The sequence below is a fragment of the Meles meles genome, chromosome 2, assembly GCF_922984935.1.
Source record: "Meles meles chromosome 2, mMelMel3.1 paternal haplotype, whole genome shotgun sequence".
In the NCBI taxonomy this organism is placed as follows: domain Eukaryota; kingdom Metazoa; phylum Chordata; class Mammalia; order Carnivora; family Mustelidae; genus Meles; species Meles meles.
The window spans coordinates 91,226,875-91,248,371 of NC_060067.1; positions in this window are offsets into that span (position 1 = coordinate 91,226,875).

Consider the following 21,497-nt stretch of genomic DNA (forward strand, 5'->3'; position numbering starts at 1 on the left):
TCCAGTTGCCATATTTAAGATGTGTCAATATATGGACAAATGGAAAGCCATTTGGAAGACAATGAACAGCCTGAGCCTAGGTTAATAGAGAAGAAAGATCACTGGTTTCTTATTAGAATACTTACATTCTGGTCTTAGCTTTATCACCCATTATGTGCATTGTCTTGAAGAACTTACTTTATTTCTATAAAATAGCATCTGAAAATGAATAGCTTACTGTTGTTGAAAAAATTTTAAAATGCTCCCTGTGATTCCCACTCCCGGCATATATGCTATGTATAATCCCCCAGCCCTTTTTGAGTCTGGTGGCACCTGTGAATATGAGGGAATATTACTCCCACTAATATAATTGTTGATATTATATATTATGTGGAAAAGATGAAGAGATTGTAATGAAGTAATAATGATGAATCTTGGGGAGAAGTGTAGTGACAGGAAGAAAGAATTATGTGACTCCTAGCTGCATACAATTTTCTCTTTCTTGATCTGGATACTGGTTACCTGGATGTGCACAGGTTACATAAATTCATAGATCTATAATATTTGTATTTTCTGGATGTTTATTGAGTTTCAGTATAGCATTATAGCATTTATGTGTATTTTAAAGAGCTATTTTTCTTTTAAACTATTAAAGAGTAGATTTATATCAATGATAAAAAATGAAATTATTTAAATATCGATGTTAATTTGTTTTAAAAATTATTTACACTTTATTGAATATTTTGATTAAAGTAACAGCATTTACAATTCTAGTATTTAATGTTCATCTAACTGCCAGTGAAAGAATTTATTTCATGCTTCATGTATTTTGAATCTAGTTTCACATATATTTATATTTAGAAGTAATATGATTTGTAGAATATTGCAAACTGTTCTTCAGCCGCCATCTGCAGCTGGTGTGAGTACTACACTAATTCATGAGTCACCACAGATCCAAAAACTGAAGCACAAAAAGAAGGAAGAACATAGATGCTTGACACTACTATAAAATGGTGTTTCATTATTCAAGAATCCTACTATATAGGAGGAAGAATTTTAAAATTAATTACCCCTTTTCCTACATAAGCATTGCTATCACCCAAAGCCATTCCTACCTAACAGAAGCACTGCCCATTTTGATCTTGGCAAATGGACAGCCCACAAATCTTCATGGCGTTCAGATGCAGTCACCAGTTGTTACGAGGACATATGGGCTGAGATGAGAGAAATACTTCTCGGGGGCCTGAATAGTTTCAGAAATGAGAGAGGATGTTTGGAGTCCCAGGGCATATCCTGCCAGCACTGGGAGCAGGGTCCCATGTGCAGCGTTGCCCATATGTTTCTTAGTAAATGTATTTGTTCCTTTAATTTGTTTTTGATATGTCTGCTCTCTAAAGTGTAGAGCCCAAAGCAGAGGCCTTTTTTTTTTTTTCTTTTTAGATTTTATTTGTTTATTTGGCAGAGAGAGAGAGAGAGCACACACAAGCAGGCAGAGTGGCAGGCAGAGGCAGAGAGAGAAGCAGGCTCCCCGCCAAGCAAGGAGTCCGATGCGGGACTCCATCCCAGGACCTAGGATCATGACCTGAGCAGAAGGCAGCAGCTTAGCACACTGAGCCACTCAGGCGTCCCAGCAGAAGCCTTTTTTGCCTGCATCTGAGGTTGAGTCTAAGTGACGATGTTAAAGGCTTTTGAAAATTTTAGCATTTTGAAGAGGAGAGATTCATAGTGTCATGTAATGCTTTAATAGAGGAAGGAAATGTGATTTTACTGCATAAAATAATGTATATTTATTGTCTATGTCTTGGAAAGTTATCCATCAGCACCATCATATTTATGCTTTGTATTTGACAACAAAGTGACATTTGTTTTCTTTCCTTGTCTAAAGTACCCACTGTATTTTATCATTTATTTTCAAGTTAATATTTTTCTTAGTGAAAGTTCCTGCTTATTATTTATCAAAATGAGACAGAATATTTTTGTCTTTCTATATTATCCTTTCTTCCAGCATTCACATTGTAGCTATATATTTCTTACTATGAATTTCTTAGAAAGATGCTTCTTAATAGCAAATATTGCCCCTGCTTCCTAGTACTGAATACCACTTAGAGAGAAAGGTGACTCCTTTTTAAGATCGTTTTTTTCATTCTTTAGTATGGATAGTAAATATGACACTTTGAGTAAGATTCCTCTTATTTTTAAGTGAAAAAGTTTCCATGATGTTATCAATTACTGAACTCTCTGATTATAATATTAAATTCAGCTGGAAAGTTATATAATTGGAACCTGCAATTCATGAGGTGCTCTGAGCAGTTGTTCCTTCCATTACTACTAAATATAATTATAACAGAACTGTTCTGGATAGATTGTGGATGTGCCTTGAGTATTGTATAATGAGAACACGATTGTTAATCTAATAAATTTGATAATAAACAATTTGTGAAATGATGGTAGTGATTTCGATATAAATGAAGTTAGCACTTGATTGTAAATGTTTCTATTAGGAGGGATGCATTCAGAAACAAAAGTTACTTTTTATCACCGGTTTTCATGGTAAACTGAATTATTGTATGTCTATCTCTTTAGAATTGGATGTTGCTTCTTTTAGAGGGAATAGAGAAATCATATCAGTATATAGAGATTATATTTATATAAGAATTAAATGAACCTCTAATTATTTCTTTGCTTAATCTCTTACAATGTGGAATCTCTTAATATAAGCTATAAAATTAGAATTTTATTTTTGTTTTAGAATATCTTTGAAAATGTAATTGTATTTTTACTTTCACAAATTAAAACAAAATATGAAAGAATTCGATAAATTGGTTCTATTTTAAATAATTTTGAAGTTTTAAACTTAAATTTTTTTTTAAATTTAAACTTAAAAAAAAATTCTTTACTAAAAGATATGAAAGAAGAGTATTGGAGTGTCAACCTTGGCCTAAGAGTCAAAGGTGGGGTATTTCTGTATTTCTTCAAACTCTTGTTCAATAAATATTTTTAAAAGTGTTTATTGCCAAATTAACTACAGAAATCTTGGGTGTAATTTAGAAGAGGATACATAAATATAAAACAATATTAAATAACTTCTGCTTTTGGTTATGAGAAAACATTTTTTAGACTTTGGATAATAGGCAGCTCATGTAAGTCATCCCCAAAAGAGGAAGAAAAAGTGATACAAGTCCTATAATTGTCCTCTGTTTATTGCCTGGAGAGAGTGTTTTTGGCCTAAGTGAAGTGGTGGGGATGGGGAAACCAGAACAAAGCCCAGATATCTCAGTGCTTTGAGGAAACAAAGATGGATTTGGGGGAAGCTAAGTTAGACCAGCAGGGCTGAATACCAGGAAGAAGGGAGTTGTACAGAGAGAGCTCTAAAAAATCTGCAGATGGGTCTTTCAAGTTCTTTGGCCCAGTCAGGAGATGCACATGTTATAGGTGGAAACTAGCTGAGATAGAAGAATCACATGAAAAAGAGTTGGAATGATCCCCGGAGTTCAGATGGCTCCAAACTCAGAAGATGTCATCAGTGAATTCTATCAAATATTAAAAAAAAAGTTGATACCAATCCCATATAAACTTCCAAAAGGCTTCCAAACTTCCAAAAAACAGAGGAGGGGGAGACATATCCCAAACTTTCTGAGTCCCAAATTAGCCTGACACCAAAAACAGAAATAAAAATTAAAAGAAAATTAAAGATAGTATTCCTCATTAAATGGACACAACTATCTTTAATAAAACATTAGCAAATATATTATAGAAATATTTTAAAAGTGGATGACACATCATGACATAGTAGGTTTAGTCTAGGTAGTAGTAGCAAAGTTGTTTCATTTGAAATCAGCCAATACAATTCACCATGTTAACGACTAAAAGTGAAAAAAAATCTCTATAGATGAAGAAAAATCATCTGGCATAATTCAACATCCATTAATTCGTGCATCCTGATAGGTGACACACAATTTCATTTGTTTCATACTAATCTGTCCACTTTGGTTCAGTTTTTGTCAACCAAAGATTCTCTGAGAGAATTAAGCCCAAATACTCTGAGGCAAGGCTTGACAAACTTTTCTGTAAATGGCCAGTTAGTAAATCATTCATGCCATTGTACCTTGAAAGAAGCCAGAGAAAATAAGTTAAAAAAAAAAAAAAAGGCTCCTGCTGCATTTCAATAAAACATAATTTATTGACAATAAGATTTGAATTTCATGTAATTTTCATGTATCACAAAATATTCCCTTCTTTTTTACTGTTTTCAACTATTTAAAAATATAAGAAGTCATTCATAGCTCACGATGTATATTAAAAAAAAAAAAAAAGATAAGGATGCCTGGGTGGCTCAGTCGGTTACTCGTTTGCCTTTGGCTCAAGTCATGATCCTGGGGTCCTGAAATGGAGTCCCACACGGGGCTCCCTGTTCAGCGGGAAGCCTGCTTCTCCCTCTGCCTACCACTCTCCCTGCTTGTGCTCTCTTTCTCCCTCTCTCTCTCTGGCAAATAAAGAAATAAAAAATCTTAAAAAAAAAAAAAAAAGATAGCTGTCTGGATTTGGCCTGCAGGCTATATTTTGGTGACCTCTGGTTTAAGATATTCACTGTATGTAATGAATTCATTTATTTCTTATGCATTTAGCCTGTACTTTTTGGAAGAATTGAGAAAATTATCCCCCGTTGGGTGTTCCTTGACTCAAACATGGTATCCTGATTGAGAAAAGCTGCATCGTGTCACTAGGTTTCCCTACTGTAAAGTTACTTTACCCATTCGCAAAGTGCATTTTGTGGGAAGAGATACTATGAGCTATATAAATATCCCTCCACATAAATAAGCTTTCAATTTGTCCATGTATTTATTTGTATCTGTAAGGACTTGAGATTTCCTATTTCATCCTGGGAGTTATAATCTGTTATTATTTATTTTTGCACTTAAATTTTTCCTGCATGGGCCATTGTTTCTTGCTGGCCTGTTTCCTTTTGACAAGTCCGCATTATTCTTTGAGCATTTCCTTTCTGGAAGAACAGGATTTTCTAGATTCATCCTTGCCCATGCTTAGTACTGCAGCCCTGGAATTAACCATTTTCCCAACAAAATTTCTGGTTCCTTTTTCTGGCAAGTGGGGTTTAGAAGTCAATATCTGAGAACTAGATGTGCTTATCATTATTGGGGTGTTGCTGTACCCAGTCCCAATCAGTGGACAGGCATCTATGTGCACTCAAACATACATATATTCATATCTGTATTTATTTCTCTATCATCTATCTATACCATCTACTTATTGAAAGATAATATCAATTCTGTACATGTGTGATCACACAATACCTGATATACGTGGTTCATGATAGTTTTCTGTCTTTCATATACTTAATTGTCTCCTTTGACTGTGAGAAACTTGGCTCTCATTAACCAACCCCCTTATATGTCACCAGTGTCTCATATATGTTGCCACCACCTTACCAATGGAATGCTCTTCCCACATTGCTTTCTCCTATGTCATGATGTTCCCCTGAACAAATGCCCTTTCCACCTCTTTTGAGGTCCATCACTTCACATCAGCTTACACAAACACCTCCCTCATCTTTGTCGGAGCTCGAGACCCTGCATTGGGTTGCCCTATGCATGTACTCCCTTCTCAGACAGCTCAGGCTTCCTGTCCTGTGCATGCCCCACCCTGTGGGAATGATGTCCTCATATAGCCCAGGCCGCCCTTCTGTGTGGAATTCCTCTTCATCCGCTTGGACTCTAACAAACACCCAATCTGCTCTGTCTGCATATGCAGGCACCTTGCACACTCTAGTCCTCTAGTCTCCAAGTGGAACTGCCCTACCATGTGCCCTCCTTAACCTGCATGACTCTGACATCCCTGTCCAGGCCTCCTTTCGTGGGGAAGACTTCCTTCTATGGTCCTGATATCCTGCACTGGGCCACCCCATGTGGAGATGCCCTCCTTAATCAGCTCAGATTCTGAATGTCCTGTAAGCATGGACACCTTACTTGGATTATGTTACCTGATTCTAGAATATCCTGACGTGTGGAAAGTCTCCTTACCCCACAGGGGCTCCAATATCACATGGCAGGTTGCCCCCAGGTGTGATTGTCCACCTTACCCTGTTTGAATTTATAACACTGTGCCAGCCTGCTCCTCAAAGCCTCTTCACCCTACTTTGGACCTGACACCCTATATGGTAGTCCTACAAGGGAGGCAGCCTCCTCACCCTGCTTCGGTTCTAACCCTCCATCTGCCCTCTTGTCTGTGGGGCCACCATGTGGACTACATTGAGGCTGTCATACCCTACTGCCACTGCAGCCCCTACTCGTTGCTTGCACAGTGACCCACAGTGGTCGGGGGAATAACAATTCCCCCAAATGTCCACAACCTAATCTCTGTAACTTTTTAATATGCTGAGGAACATGAAGAGGGAAATTAAGGTTGCTAACTGGGTGATCTTGAGATGGGGAGATAATTCTGGTTTATCCAGGTGGGCCCATTCTGACCACAAAAATCTGCATAGACAAGAAAAGGGAGAATTAAAGAGATGGTAGCCTCGGAAATACTCAGCCCAATGTGGCTGGGTTTGGAGATGGGAGGGAACAAAGAGACAAGGAGTTCAGGCAACCTCTGGAAGCTAGAAATGGCAGAGAAATGGATTTTCCTTTAGAGCTTTCAGAAAGGAATGCTGTCCTGTTGATACCTTGATTTTAGCCCAGTGAGACTCATTTTGGATTCCTAAATTCTAGAATTATAAGATTATAATTTTATTAAGATAATAAATTTGTTTTGTTTCAAGCCACCATGTTCATGGTAATTTGGTATGGCAGATAGGAAACAAATACTTGTTCTGCCTCACCTAATTGCTCTAGGAGTGAATTGTTCAAGAAGGGAAGGAAAGAGGGAGAGGAAAATAAATGCATGGCTTTTAGAAGCAAAATCATAACCCTTAAATAAATGATGTAATCATATAAATACAAAAGGATAATTATAATAATTCCAGGCAGTGGAAGTGTGCTTTCAGAGATATTTCTGGGGTAGAATGGGCCTTGCAGCATTCCTCAAGTCACATTTCTTAAGTAATCAAAGCTGGGACACTGTCAAGGTCAGAATCCCTCCTACACATGTAGGATAAATATCCTTAGGTATGAAGAGGAAGAGAAAAGTCTTTAAACATAAAAAGGAATTGTCGTTTGAACATATCATTCAATGTATACAGCATTTCTGTTTGTATTACCTCATCTAATCCTCACAAATGAACTCTCCCCATATTATTTTATGATTAGTTTATGAGGTTCAGAGACACTAAGAAATTTCTCCGAAGGCTGGTGCGTTATCAAAACTGAAGAGCAGTAGTGTCCTGACTCTAAGATCAGAGCTCTTTTTCTCTACTGTGATGTCCCAATCTCCTCCTTAGTTGTGAAATTTTACCTGTTTATCTCTTGCCAGTTCATTTCCTACAATGTTTCTGAAACTCTTGTTTGATTTATTTGTATATTTAATTTGCTCTTTTACTTGAGATTTGCACGCATTCACTTAACAAACCATGAATACAGAGCTTAGAAAGTGCAAAAATTGTTCTTAATGATAGGACTTTGGATTTTTTAAAACTAAATGTATTCTGCCTGTTACTTAGGTGCATTTTCATTTCCAATGCTTAGGAGAGAATGTGGTATACATTATATTCTTAAATTCTGAATTCCATTTTGCAATGGAAGTGAATGGCCACCCTGTGGTTTTTCCATTAAAAGACTATTGAAAGCCAGTTTAATTCAGTTTAACTGCAGTCTAGCATCTTAATAGTTGTAATAAAGAAAGTCAAAAGGATGCTCATAGTCTCTGCATAATCTCAATAGCTCCCTCCAGAATTTTAGGGAAAATGCTTAAAATTAGCAATTTACTTTCAAGTTTTGTTTTGGGGAATGGCTAAGTGTACCCTAAAACATGCATCCTTAGCTTTTGCAAAATATATTTTAATTGGTAAGGAATTACTAAGGGCAAAGAAACACATACCTAGTATCTCTGAGTGCATAAATTATTTTTTTTCTTATTCAGGTACAGTGTTACTTTTTAAAAAATAATGATAACATTTTTAGAGAAAAGTAATCTATTATCGATCTGAAGGGGATGAGTGATAATCGAGTTTCACTTTAATGAATGACACCATAATAGCCACTTTATCACAAGGCTATTTCTGTATTCAAAATGCCTATAATGGCACTATCAGTTGGTGTGGGAATTATACTTTGTGTTTGAAAGAGAAATTAAATATAAACAAATTTATTTTTATACCAGTTAGTTTTGAAGCAATTTCATGGAGATGGAGCATCCTTTATTTGTACACAATATTAATAAAGATAAGATATTGGGACTTTGTGGTTTGCTATTTTGCATTAAAGAGACTCTTAGATCCAGAGACTTTCCCTGCATGCCATGAAACCTATATCTTTTGTTTTTTCTTAAGATTCTATCTATTTATTTGACAGACAGAGATCACAAGTAGGCAGAGAGAGAGGAGGAAGCAGGCCTCCCGCTGAGCAGAGAGCCTGGTGCGGGTCTCCATCCCAGGACCCCAGGATCACGACCCGAGCCGAAGGCAGAGGCCTCAACCCACTGAGCCACCCAGGTGCCCTGAAGCCTATATCCTGATGGTCAGTTTGTCCTGAGTTGCTCAGGAGAAACCAAATTTCTAAAAGAAAAATAATCAATTCAAATGAGGAAGAGAATTATCAAACATGGGGTCTAAGTTACCATATTCCTTTCCTTTGAGAAATTAAAACAATAATTGGAAGATGATTCAATTAATACAAAATCAGAACAAAAAGTGTATAGGATGATTGCACAAAACAAGTGAACAAGCTGTGAGTGTCCTTGAGAGCCATTCTTCTCAGGAGCAGAGACATATTTGTTAAGACATCAAACTGCTGGTCTGCTGAGAAAACTTGAGGAAGTTATGAGGAAGTCCCCATACAAACTGATAAATTTGAACGCTTTTAACCTTTTTCTTGGAAGTCAGGACAATGTAACAAAGTATTTTCCTAACATTTTCTTATGGTGATTTTCAACAATACAGCCAAAATTGAAAGCATTTTACAGTAAATGTCAGAAGACTCACCACCGAGATTATACTATTGGGTCCCCAATGTTGGATCCCCCAATAATGGGTCCGTGATTAAAGGAGTGAGACTGATACAAAGCGCAGGTCAAGCAAAGCTTTATTTTGCGCCAAGCATCAAGAATCAAACCGAATGTTTGGGGCCACGCCTCTTACAGGGAGGGAGACCTCTCTCTGCTTCACAGACTAGCTTTTAAGGGCAAAGGCCATGCGGTTGGGCCTGGCCATGCACAGGTGGCCAATGAAATTGTAACACACAGAGAAAGCTACACAGTCATGCTAGGTTACACATAAGTGACCAATTGAATTACAATTTACCCTATAGTAGACATTTGAACCAGCCTATCACCTTGGTCAGAATTGGCACCCAAAAGGTGCCCAAAGGGCGGGGCCCATACTCCTTGACTAGGGAGACAGTATGCGCCCCTCCACTGATCTGACGTCTCCACCTGCCCTGACCCACCCTTGTATTTGGGCTTTGTTACCTGGGACTGGTTTCCAGGACTTGTTTTTAAGTAAGTTCCCCTGGGTGGGGGCAGGGTCAATTTAAGTTTAATGCAAAAACAACAAAATGGCAGTTCAACTGGGTGGGGCCACTTTGGCTGAATAGGCCTTCACAACACCATTAATATTTTGCTATGTTTTGTTTTATTACAGCTCTGTCAACCTGTCCATCCCCCTCAGACAAAAAGAGACTATAGTGAGTATGACACTATTTGCATAAATTTCAGAAGAGCAGACTAAGCTAGTCTATGCTGTTAGAAGTCAGGATGCTAGCTAGCCATGCTAGGTGGAAGGGACCATAAGGGAACATTGGGCACCATAGTGAAAGAGGACTTCACCTCCATTTTGACCTCAAGCTTTCTAATTAATTAAGTCTTCTTGCCAGCTTACCTCTTAACTCAAGAAGACCCTGCAGCCATAGCATCCCTTAATGGTAACCGAAACTACCTACCTCAAGCAATAAAGACTGCCCTTAGCCGGCAAGACTGGGTGTGACTGACCCTAAGGCTATGATTGATTTGACCTTCACTGCCTACCTCCAAGTACCCACCCATCTTTGCTCCACATTTGCCTTACGGAAACCTGGATATATTTTCAGGACTTTGGAGACAGTCTTTGAGATGTTAATCTCTTGTCTTCCAGGCGTTGGCCTCACTAAAATAATTCCTTTCTTGTTTTACCACTGCTTGTTTCTCTGCCTTTGGATTTTGTCAGTGGCAAATGTCAGTGGCGAAGGGCCAAAAAACTTTGGTATATTTGAGAGCCATGTGCCTTTGTACCATACCCTGGCTGCAATAGTGTTTTATTTCTTCACGTTGATGATAGTTTCACAGGGGTGTTCAATTTGTGAAATATTCATTGCGTTCATATGTGCGATTTGCACAGTTTTTTGAATGTTTGTTATAATTGCAACAAAAAGCCAATACCAAACAAAATTATTATAAGGAAATTAAACTCAAAAAATAAAATACGGAGATCATCATAATGAATAGAAATCAAATAGAAAAAATCTAATATATTCTTATTAGAGAGATGTTCAAAGCAACCTAAAACTAAAAACTGGAAATATGGGAGTGCAAAGATAAACCAAATATGGGTCCAAAAAAACCCCAAAACACTAGTATATTAATTTTTTCCAACAATTAGTCTAGCCCATCTAGGATTAAATATTCTAATTTACATTAGCACCCCCCCACACACATTTATTTTACTCACAATTCAAGTAGATTAAAAATTAGTAAAAATATCAAGGTGAGAGGCACCTGGGTGGCTCAGAGGGTTAAGCCTCTGCCTTCGGGGCTTAGGTTATGATCTCAGGGTCCTGGGATGGAGCCCCGGCATCAGGTTCTCTGCTCAGCAGGGAGCTTGCTTTCTCCTCTCTCTCTGCCTGCCTCTCTGCCTACTTGTGATCTTTGTCTGTCAAGTAAATAAAATCCTAAAAAAAAAAAAAAATCAAGGTGAATATCTAAGATAAGATATGCATTATTCTTCAGCATGAATGGAACATTTACAAAATGATCACATACTAGACTACAAAACCAGTGTGTCAATAATCCTCATATATCAATAAAACAAAGATCACATTCTTTGACCACAACACGAATGAATTTCAGATTTTATTTGTAAATCTCTGGATCTTTATTCTGAATGTCATATACTTGTTCACTCAACTGCCCACTCAGCATAATCATGTGAATGATGAATAAACATCTCAAACACAGCATGGCTAAAACTGAGCACCTAATTTCCCCCTGCCAGACTTGCTCCAGCCATAGAGGTCAGTGTCTTTAGGTTCTCAGGCCAAAAGACTTAGAGTCATTCTTGTCTCTTCTTTGTCTTAAACCCACATCCGGTTTGTGAGGAAATCCTAAAGTCTCTACTTTTAAAAATTACATCTCAGATAAAATGAGTTCTAGCCACCTGCACTACAGTTGCCCTGGTGTAAGACATCTTCTGTCACTTTACCTTCTAACAGGTCTACTGGTGTCCCACTGTCTGTTTTCAATGACTGCATCTGACATGACCCTTTCTGTTGATGAAGTTCTAGAACCTAGGTGAGTTTCAGTGGGCTGAGGTCCGGAGCCGATGACCAAGAAAGAATTCTTGAGACATCTTTGGTGCAAAATGGTGGTTTGTTAAAGCACGGGGACAGGACCCATGGGCAGAAAGAGCTGCTGCCCCGGGTTGTGAGGGATGGCAGGTTATGTACCCTGCAGTTGGGGGAAGGTGAGGGGAAGGGAGGTTTCAACGGAGTTTTCATATGCTAAAGAGGGCCTACAAGGTGCCTGGAGTATCTTCCGAGTATCTTCCGGCTTGATCAATGTTGTCTTTTGGCAAGCCATTAACAATCAAGATAGTTGGGAGATTCCTGGTGGAATGTCACATTTCTGCTATCAAGCGTCTTTGTTAGTGAGACGTAGGTTCAGAAGAGATTTAACTATATTTATATTTCTTTCTACCTCAGCCTCCTTCAGTTTTGTGTATGGAGGGGAGGGCTTGAGGAACTGAGTTATTTGCCTCTGGAAATTATCAATAGCACAAGGTAACTTCTTTGTTTGTAGATCTCTAGGACATATGTAAACCAAGGGGAACTATTTGTTTCTCATTTATGGTGGTCAGGGGTGCCTGAGGAATGTTACACACACTACCCAAGGGAAGAGGGAAGTGGGTGGAGAGGGGGTGCAAGGTGCCAGCTTTTGCTTTGTCCTCAGCCAGCCTCCTGCTCCCCCATCACTGACAAGCTGAAACATGTCACCACTTGTCAAAATGCTGCAGTACCTTCCCACTACGTTCAGAAGAAAAGTCTTATAATGGTCCCCTCTACTACATTTCTAGTCTCCTACTGGGCTACTCTCCACTGCTTGCTCCATTCCAGCCTCTTTGTGGTCCTAAAATGAATCAGGCATGCATTCATCTTAGGACTTAAGCTCTACTCTTCCCCTTGCCTAGAAATCTTCCAGAAATATCCTTGGTGAATTGCCTCACCATCTTTAAGTCCTCCCTAAAATTTCTCCTTCTTTCTGAGACCCCCATGACAAACTTATTTAATATTGCAAACTTGCCCTCATCCCTAGGCTCTCTAGCAGGAGCTCTGTATGAATTTGTTGAATATCACAACTTGGGATATGCAGCTAAAACAACACTCATCAAGCCAATTAGAGCCTTCATGCTTATTTTAGGAAGAAAGATAGGCACTAAACATGCTTATTATAGGAAAGAAATACAGGAAATAAACAAGCTAAGTATGTAAATCTGTGATTTCCAGCTCTAATTTTGACCTGATTTTCCCCATCATGTTCACTTGGATGGTCCCCCAGATACTTAAAATCATCATATTCAAAAGAGAAATCATCTTCAAACTGTTCTTAAATTCTTCATATTGTAAATATTCACAGTGATCTATTCTGAGAGCACACGGAAGCATTCTTGATGACTCCTTCTACCTGACACACCTATTCAATCCTCAACATCTCTCAAATCCACTTGCATTTCTATGCTGTTTTGTCCAAATACCAAGATCCAAGATCCATTCACAGCAGTTCTCACTTGTTTTGCTCACTGCCTTTATAACTGTTCTTCCTGACGTCAACCCAAATCTGCTTCATATTCTGTTCACTTCATGGTAGCTGCTATGGGCTGAATTGTGTCCCCTCACATTTGTATGTTGAAGTCCTAACCTCTAGTATCTCAGAATGTGACCTTACTTGGAGATAGGTAATCAAGTTAAAAATGAGGTCATTATGATGGGTTTTAATCCAGTATATCCAATATCTTTATAAAAAGATAATTGGACACAAAGATAGCATAGAAAGAAAATGATATTAAGAGACACTGGGAGAAATTGGCTATCTAAAAGCCTCAAGAGAGACCTGAAACAAAGCCTTCCCTCACAGCCCTTAGAAAGAACTAACTCATCCAACATCTTTGTTTTCACTTCCAGCCCCCAGAACTATGAGAAAATGAATTTCTATTGTTTAAATCACCCAGTCTCACAGTACATTGTTATATATATAACCCCAGCACAGTAATACAGTAGCCAGTAATTATTTTTAAAATGTATTTTGAATACCTTTAAATGATTCAATAGCTACTAACTCTTGATATAAAAATACAAAGACTTTGTCCTTAATGTGGCTTTTGAAACCCTGTATCTCATTTCTACTCTGTCACCTTTCTTCTTATGTTTCTCCCTCTGCCCTTGCACTCAGTGACTCTGACAGCAGGAAAAGCAACCAGTCCAGGGGTAGAGGGTGAAACCTATTTCTATAGATGTGTTGTACTTTTCCACAGAGCAGCTTTCTGCTTTATTAAACAAAATCTTCAGTGATTCTTGAACATCTTGTGTCAAACAGTAGTCTGAAGGATAAAATTTTTCACATTCATAAATATTTTCTCCTTTAACGATGTGATCAGAGGTTTCTTAAAAGAGCAGATTCTCAGGGGGTTGTTCATTGATCATGGAGTACTTTACAGAAGAATGGAAAAACTGAAGTATGCTAAAACACTGCTGATTAAGTTTCAATTGGAAATTAAAGTCAAACAAACATGTAATTATAAAAAGTAATAAACAATCAGATACATGTCCTTTAAAAGGTTTTAAAGCAAACAGAAAGCTAAAGCACTGGAATATTGTAATGTCTGGTTCAAAATGAGACACCAGTCAACCACCATCCCACCCACTTACTTTTTGTAAATGGTGTCTGCAAATATTTGCACGTGCCCTATCGTCTGCTTATATGGAAGTCTTCTTTTACTGCACCATCCCAAGTCCACCTAGATATTCTTGAGTTTCCTCCCAGCACATACATTATCTCCTTCTCTGTTGGATGCCCCTGAGTCCTGCTCAGGTATCAGTCATTCCAAATATTCCCTGAAGGTCTACTAAGTGCCAGGCCTGTGATAGGGGCTGAGGATACAGTGATAAAGTTAGAAGTGCTCCTTGTTTTGAAAATCTTATAGACTAGTGGTAAAGTCAGGAAAACACAGTGAGTTAAACACATAAAGGGAAGAGTGGGTGACTATGATCAATGTAGTCTGTTATAGCCAATGAAGATTTTGCAATTTAAGCTGAGATTTGAAGGTTTAGCAGGATGAGAAGACAGTAGCAATTAGAAATGTTCAAAGGAAGATGGTCTAGACAATAAATTTAGGGTTCATTTGAATAAAACCAGTGCTTAAAACCGTAGGATTGGATGAGATCATCTATGAAGGAAAAATATATGGGGAAAGAGAGAGAGGAGGGGAAGGAGGAAGAGGGAGAGTAGAAGGAGGAGAAAGGAGGAGAAAGAAGAGGGGGAGGAGGAGGAGGAGTTGTGATGGAGCATAGAAAGAGGAAAGAGGAGTGTCCAAGAGAACACCTTGAGGAAAACCAACTTTCGGGGAGGAGAGAGAACTAGCAAAAGAATCTAAAATAAAGTATCTTCTGAAGTAGGAGAAAATCTAAGAGACTATGGTGTCATAGGAAAAACAATAGGAAAGGAGTAGTCCACCATATCATATAGAACTGATAATTTGTGTAAGAAGCAGTTGGAAAATTATTTCTTAAATTTGATTACATGAGGGTCATCAATTATCTCAACAAGTGCCTTTTTATTAAGTGGTAGATGGAAACTGTATACAAGTTGGTTGAAGAGTGAACAAGAGATAAAGAAATAAAACACTTTGAAGAGCTTGGCTATGAGAGGGAGCAGAGAAAACTATTTTGTAATAAGGGTGTCTCCTGAGTGCTTGCAGGCACACCCTTTAATATACCCATCCTGATCCACAACATGCTCTGTGATTAATGTCTGTGTTTATTCACTCACATTCATTCATTCAACAAATATTTCTTGGACCAGGCACTTGCCTGCATGCCATATGCCCTAGTAAATAATAAATCTGAATCTATATATATATCAGTTTCACAGATATACCTCAAGGTCTTAGCACAATACCTATCAAGTAATGGTTAGTTTTCTTTTGCTTGACAGTGAAATTTTTGAACCAAATTACCCAGTCACTTGGGGTCATTGTGTTTGGCTAGTGTTAACAGCCATGAGCAAGAGCTTGGTATCTGACTTCTGAGACCACTGAGGAAGGCCTTGTCCTTTTTCTTTCCAAGGCTAGATGGTTTGACATTCACTTATGTTCTCTGAGACAATCCCATAAATTTTTTGCTTAAACTAGTCTAAACCAGATTATTTTATTTTAACTTGAGAGGATCTTAACTATAGCAGTTTCTCCCATTGTAATTGTGGAGGAAATTTGGCCTCGTTAGCTTGGGGTCCATAGATGGTCTGAAAAATGTTCAGACCAGGAAAAAGAGGCACAGAACTTGAAACCTGCCTGAGGTCACTGAATTAGTGAGGGTTCAGGACACATCCAAACAGTCTAGTTCCATGCTTCTTAGTCTTAACCCATAGCCTGACTGAGGCAAAACTATAAGAACTGTTTCAGTAGATATAACAGCAAATGTGTTCACATTTTAGGGAGACATTCCCTGAAGATGATCCTCTAGAAAATAGAGTCAAGTCCAAATTTCAGCTGAGTTGGCTTGACCAGGAATAGAGTTTACAAAATCTGGAAGGGAGTCCTTGAAATAATTATTTTGAGTATTTATTCTACCTCAGTGCTCTTGACAAACATTGAGCATTTTGTATTAAGTTGTATCCAATGTCCAGTGGCTGAGGAGAACTATTTTCTTCTTGTCAGCTTAACATTTACCCATAGTCCTTCACTGACACTGTGTAGATATTTTTTTGAAAATACATAAAGAGGCTAAATAAATGCCTGTGGACAAATGCAAGATTCTCCTTGCAAAGGTGCTTTGAGTCTGCTTTGGTGAATAACTTTAAATTCTACTGTGTATAGCATGGTCGCAAAAACCAAACATACCTATAGATTGTATCCAACTCAGAAGTGTGTTACTCTGCTCTATGATTTCAGATATGCTCCTAAGGCTTTGCCTGTTTTTATCACCAATAACCATATTGGAAATACTCCTTAGCAATCTATATTAAATGGAAAAAAGTTACTGAATTACAATACTGAATTAAGATTGATCTGCTTTCAAGTGTAGTAAATTTAAAATAAGGCAAGATCTGTGATTGACAAAACATGTTTTGAAGAAGATCACCTTGCTTGATACTATAGTGGACTTTGAATATTTGCCCATTTAAAAAAAAAAAAATTTTAAGATAGCTACATCCTAACAGCAGAGGAAGCAGCTGAAAAGAAGGGCTATATTGTTGGTTGGTGGGAAAGAAAGCTCAGAGAAAATGTTACCTTCACCTTTCTTTCCTCTGTGTTCAAGAGAAGGAAGACTGTTGGGTCTTGGTCTCAAAGAGACATGGCCACTTTTCAGAGGACATTACCCTACTGCATTTTCTCTTTGAGATGGACAGACCCATAAAGCGTTGACCACATCACTCAGCACAGGGAGGTTAGGGTCCCTTTCACCTTCCCCTCTTTTCCCCCACTGGGCCCTTTGCAACCTTGGGCCTCATCTGTGGGAATGGGAATTCCCGGCCCAAACTGTCCCATACCACAACTCCTTGCCCTGGCCAGAATTGCCCTTCTCTGGTCTACTACTTTTGTGTAGCAAAGGCATTACATTTCATGAGGTTTGGATACAATGAAATGTAATTGTATTTCAAGCCAATTCAAATGTGATTCTACTTGCAAACATCTTCTGGAGTGCTGGTGAAAAAATTTTTACCACACACACACACACATTTTCCCTTCTTAGCCAGAAACTGGTATTATGGAAAAAATGGTGCTAAGAACAGAGGAAATGTTAAAATTCATGTTTCAGGTAAACAGAATTTCTTTCTTACTTAGCAAAATCTATAGAACACGTTTAAATTTTACAACAGTTCTGATCATAAAGACAAGTACAGAATGTAGGTCAGGGGAAGATAATGGTTAACAGCAAACTGTAGGATACATTCCACCTTCCCAGAGAACTAGAACAGAAGCCTCTCGTCCAGACTTTGCTCATCTAATATTCAGGTACATTTCCCTTTAGACTGTGGACACACTGGAATGACAATGAGTGTGGTTGTGCATGGAAGGCTGTTTATTTTTCCCCTATTTTTGTACATATCTGTGTTAAGAACCTGAGAGGATATAGGGAATATTCTTTTCCTTCAAGATTCACAAGGAATCATGACTATATTCTGGAGCTTAAAGAAGAGACAAAAAGTTAAAAGTACAGTATGTATTATAAAAATAGAATTTCAAACATATTTACAAAGAAATGTAGACGGTGTCATTTTTATTATGAGGTGCCAACCACATTTCACAAAGAGAAATATGTAGTATCTCTTAAATGGTTACTTTAGCTCATATTCTCCTAGGATCTACTATTCTAGTTGGAATTGCCTCTAAGACCAATGGTCCAGTTTTCATATTGAATAGTCCATAAGGAGTTCCACAATTTTCTATTGCCAAGTGAGGTGATCTTTCACTCATATTTCCACAGATGTGAGATTATATCAAATGGGAGGAAAACTGAAACCAGTGTTCTCTAGAAGTGGATATGACTTTTATAAGCATGTGAAGCACAATATATATTTAATACTCCATGATTTTTCTGAGCTCAGCATAAGCTTTTTAGCATAAGCTCACATATGTGTTCAAAGGGCTGGATGATGTCATTTAGCTGGAGGGGGAAATGACAGGTGTGTTCAGTGACATTTTAGAGTGGCAAAATAACAAAAATAATTAGACTTACTTAAATTCTGTCCTTTGGAAGGTATGTGTCAGAACAAACACATGACGAAAATATGATATGTTGCATTATTATTAAGTCTATTATTTTACTCATGAGATATCAGCATTCATTTTGAAGTAGATGCATCTTTCTTTTAAATAGGGAAAGATAAGAAGAAAAGCAATAGATATTTTGACTAGATAATGCCAAGGGAAATTCAACTGTTTCCATGGTGGCTCAAAGGTTGATTTCTACAATGTTAAAAACAGGAAACATCAGTGATCTCTCCTGGAATTAATAAATTGCAAAAGAAAGTTTCTGTACCATGCAGACAAAACACTGTGTAGTATATAATCATAGTAGATAATTTGGAAAACTGCATTCCTCAGATTAATGATAATCTTCTAAGGAGAGGAATCTTGAGACTACCATCCATATACTATTATAATGCGAACAAAATGCCGTATCTACAGAATTAACCCAGTGGTGCCCATGAAAGTGAATATTACTGATACCCTTGTGGTTACTGACTGTGTCCTAAGGCTAATAATATTCATACCTAAATTTTAACTTTCCAACTGAGATTACATTTCCACACAGTTTGGGGACTGAGTGATTTTCACAGTTATCTTAACACTTGACAAACGGAAAGCAAACTATAAAGCCAAATATTATAATTAGAAATAATTGAGCCTTTGCTCACAGCTTAGCTGTTCATTTTGGTATTTGCCACCACCACATATGCTGCAGGACTTTACGTTTTTATCTATCAACTTCAATTCCATTTTGAATTTGATTTGTTGCCTTTACTTATGAGGAATGCTCTCCAAGCAGCCCACAGTTTCAGGAAATCTGATCTGACCTTCTGAACGGACTAGGAAGTTGTCTCATAAAATATTCCAGATGGAGGTGAAGGAGTTGTGTTTTAAAGGAGGGGTGAACCAAGAAACAAGTTAGAATATGTGTTTCTTCCGTAGGTGGTAGATGTGACGTTCTATGCATATTTTTGTGCATGTGATGTGCTTTTATACTCTGCCTCATAGTACCCACGTATGGGAAGAAGTCAGTTGCTGCAGGGCACAAAAGGAAGTTCAGAAGTTACCTCTTTCTAATGGTATAGTGATAGATATTCTGGTTCATTTGATTTAAAGATAAAGATCAAAATGAATTTGCTTAAGTTCTGCCTGTGATGACTTGCAATCTGTATTTTAGACTAAAATAACAACAAAGAAGTTTGATTTTTCAGACCATTTCCATAGGTAACTCTTCCTTTCTGATGACTGCTTGGAAAGCAAAGGCCAAAATTTATCAAGTAACTAAAAAGGTGAGAGAGATAAGACACTATAAATTTTAAACCCACCTCACTTTACATGTAAGATGTTTATATGTTTAAAATCTTTAGCATCAATCCTTAGCTATGCATACCTTTGTCACTATTTGACCCATGTTATCATCATTTCTTGGCTGAAACACTACAAATTAGTTTCTGTCTTGCCATCTTTGATCCCTTTGCCTTCTCCACACTTCCACCAGAAAGATCCCCATAGAAATGACCGTATCTGGTCTATTATCGATCACCCCAATGCTTTCATTGTCTTCTCTTTATTGTATAATGATACTGGGACTCTGGCTTGACACTGAAGACCATTTGTGACTTGTTTTTTTCTCAACCTCTACATCACCAATCTTGTCATTCTCTGTTTTTCTCCTCTCTCCTCAACTGCTCTGAAATCCTTGAATGTGTTCACCTTGTTCCTAAAGCTTTCTACTCACTGGTAGTTCTCTTTCCCCCTCAAAAATAGTCCCAGTGAAATGACCTGTGAGCCTTATGCATATTTTTCTCATTCCATATTGCATACATATCATCTCCCAGTCTTTTTCTGACCCTCATCAGTTCCCATCCTATCATTTCCCAGGGAGAATGGGGCAATATGCTATGGTTGGGAGAACAGGGATCTGAAGTCGGATAAATTTGACTTGAAATACTCACCTACTATTCCTAGCTGTGTAATCTTGGCCAGGGCCCAAGATTTCTACAAGCTCTATTTCTACAAGCCCCAGAATAGTTGTGAAAATTAAATAAGATTTTGTATGTAAAATAATTGTACAACACCTAGAATACAACAGAAACTCAACCGACTTCTCTACCTCTGTTCTTCTGTACTAACTTGTATATACATATAAAAGGACATTTGTCACATTAAATCATGATTCAACATTCCTGGAATATAACATCCTTGACTCTTTAGAATTTATTCATGTATAACTGCTGCCTCACACGAAGTCTGTACATATTAGGCACTTAAACTTGTTGTATGAACAATTATAATCTGTTGGTCACATAAATACATGAAGATATTAACTATTACAAAGCTATGTATGTGTAAATGGATGAGAAGGAAAGTTCAGTGTTTATCAATAATTATTTCTATATGTTAGGAAAACAAATAGAGGACTTCGGTGTGATAGAAAACTGTAGTGCTAGAATTTGCAGTTGAAGGTATGCTTTATGAATCATTTACTCAGCTTTCCAAATTTAATTCAATTGGGAGTCACTCCACAACCTCAATTAAATCAGGCATCTGACAAGAATAAGGCTATCCCACAATCTCATTTTCTGGTGAAAGTAAGTTTAGAAAACAAGCACAGTTCATTGACAAGGGGTCAAATGCATTATTCATAGGAATGTATTAATGATAGGAAACACTTGTAACAATTTAAATTATTTAAGTTCATTCAATTTGAAATACAAAATTATAAAACTGTAAATATATAAGCTGCACATTTAGAAAAAATACTGGTAGAAGGAATATCAAGAAATATCAAGTAATACTGAAATAAAAAATGTAGACCATATAGAATACTTCCACTGAGGAGTACTAAAACAAAAATCAAGAGTCAAGGCTAGTGTTCATTGACTCATTCATTCGTTAAAAAAAAAAATCAGTCAGTCAATATTCATTAAATACCTACTCTGTTTAGATAATGCTAGAATTGGGAGACAAAATGTCTGAAGAAAGAAGGCCATAGGCATTGCTCACACAGAGCCTATGTTTTGAGGCAGACAACAAGCTAGCAAATGTATAAATGGGTACAGCATTTGTAGGTTGTCAAACGACTTTTATAAGATAAAAAGTGCTATGATAGATACAAACTAAGAAGAATCTAGAGTCCGCCTCTCTGAGAAGTTCACTTGTAAGCTGATTACTGTATAAGTTAGCCATTACGATT